At 39.5% G+C, this 2,500-nt stretch overlaps 1 pseudogene; it reads right to left on the bottom strand.

Annotated features, from left to right (window-relative positions):
* LOC138002150 (ATP-binding cassette sub-family C member 4-like) overlaps positions 1–2,500 on the bottom strand; it is a 17,435-nt pseudogene that overhangs the window by 8,295 nt on the left and 6,640 nt on the right.

Raw genomic sequence — 2,500 nt, 5'->3', positions numbered from 1 at the left:
TGAAATAGGAAGAGGTTTTCGCCTCTAAGAGCAAATATGTTGTTTGTTTCAATAAATTTTTCGCTGGAAAAGGATTCTGTGGTATTTTCTGCCTTTGTGAATTATAATATCATGTTGTGTATTGAATTTTCGAGCTTAAGGTTGAAATGTGATATGGGAGAAGTTTTTTAGTATTGCTCTGTTAGCAGGAAGGGTTCACAGGCCTGTTGGAAGCGTGCTTGAGTTTCAACAAAATGAGCCCCAAAATCAGTCAAAAATTGTGACGCAGATGAATAATAAAGTAGCTGCCATTTCCAAAATGATGGAATTACCTGGTGATAAATAACATCGTACGCGTCTTGGAGAGTAAATTTTGACTTTGCATAAACAAGAGTTGGGCGATTGTGATCTTTGTTTTGACTTTGCTCATTTCATTGCCAAACTTTATAACACTTGACAGAAAAAGAAACTTACAAAAACCCGGTATCTTGCCACCATTTGACACAGATACTTCACTGTTTGGTGAGTAAACATGCCGCGGTAACTTAATCACGGCGCCCGCTGAATTCCGGCATGTCACTTTCGATTTTGCGATTTATTTGAACGTAGCAAAAACGTACAATAACAAAATTGAACGTTGCAAAATTCCCCCAAAATGTTTGTCGCTGATCGTAACTGTTTATATTCCATATTCACGGTTCAAAGTAAATGTTGTTTCATGTCGTAAATATGTTATTCTCGAGCGATCGTCCTGGAAACTTCCTTCTGCTCTTTCTAAAAACTGTGTATCAATATTTATTTACTTTTGCATCAATATTTGTTTTTGCATAAAGCAAGCTAACAAAATCTGTACCTTGCTGAGTTCGCATTTGTTAGCGTTGATAGTATTTTCGGTCCGATGCTTCTGTTCTGTGAGGGGTATATTATTTTGGTCTCCCATCCAAACACTAACCCCGCCCAACAGGGCTTAACTTCAGTGAACTAGCTTTCAGATGCTCAGAGGGCACGCTTAAACTTGTGGTGAAAAGAAGATGCTTCAAGCTGCGTTGAAGGACAAAGTGATTGTTGAAGAAGAGAGTCTGCAGGACTGTGAGAGGAGGAGGAAAGACGTGAAAGTTAAAAACTGGAAGGAGAAAGCCCTAAATGGTGCGTTTGTCCAACAAATATCAGATGAAGCTGGAGAGGAGTCTTGAATGGATTCTTAAAAAAGGAGACAGAAGGTTTCATTCTTGCTGCTCAGGAACAAGCTTTAAGAACAAACTCGATCAAGTACAGCGTAGATAAGACCTCAGAGACACCACTGTGTAGATTGTGTGGAGATGCCACTGAAAAAGAACGACAAATTGTCAGTGGATGCAGGAAGCTTGCCCAAAGAGAGTATAGGAAGCGCCAAGGTGGCCCCGCGGGTAGACTGGAAGATGTGCAGGAAGTATGGGATAGATTGTAATGACAAGTGGTATGACCATGAGCCCTTGCCAACCGCAGAAAATGGAGAAGCGAGGATTACCTGGGACATGAGTATCTACACAGACAAAGTGCTGAAACGTAATCAGCCAGACATTACTCTAGTGCATAAAGACACACAGAAATGGACATTTATTGACATAGCTGTGCCAGCGGACCAGAATATCACCAGAACTGAAGAGGAGAAGGTTGAAAAGTACCAGGAAGTAGCATTTGAAATTAGAAGGATTCATGGAGCCTCAAGAAAGTCACAATAATAACTATCGTGATTGGTGCTCTTGGAAGGATATCAAAAGGTGCAAAGACCTAGTTTGGCAAGCTAAATGTACCTAACTTCCTTGGAAGTGTACAATTATCGGCCATCCTTGGAACTGCTCACCTGTTGCGGAAAGTGTTGTGTCTCTTAGCTACTGGGAGTTGCTGAGACAATAAACATTACCCAGTAGAACACCCGACACCTGGAGAGAGTCGAATAATAATAATAATAATAATAATAATAATAATAATAATAATAATAATAATAATAATAATAATAATAATAATAATAATAATAATAATAATATGGAGGAGGGCAAACAACTTTCCTCAAACGGATTCCATTTCCGCCTCCCCAACGTCAACAAATAAAAGCAAACCCAGGGAAAAGAAATTGAACTTACCTTGTGTAAGAATAAATAAACCGATCAATGCAACAAAAAAATAAGGATGCATTCCGCTTGTGAAATAATCGCAGTAAAGCAGAAATGACACACTTCCAATCTCACGATCCTCTTCTCGAAGTTCCAGTCCCTTTCGTACGCAAGCAGATGATTGTTCAGCAAGTGGATTTGACTTGGTTTGATGTTCTACTGTGGAGGTATTTGTTAGCCCATCGTCTACACACTTTCCTTCTCCAAACTGTGGTCTTTTCCTTTCCAGTACACGACCATTGCCCAAAACGATTATTTCATCAGCTTCGTCTAAACATCTGGAATGATGAGACCCTAAAATTCGAATCTTGTCACCCAGAAGACCACAGATGCATTTCTTAAATATCTCGTCACTAACGTTTTGATCA

Source organism: Montipora foliosa, chromosome 5 (assembly GCF_036669935.1).
Source record: "Montipora foliosa isolate CH-2021 chromosome 5, ASM3666993v2, whole genome shotgun sequence".
Classification (NCBI taxonomy): domain Eukaryota; kingdom Metazoa; phylum Cnidaria; class Anthozoa; order Scleractinia; family Acroporidae; genus Montipora; species Montipora foliosa.
This window is presented reverse-complemented; position numbering and strand designations above follow the sequence as displayed.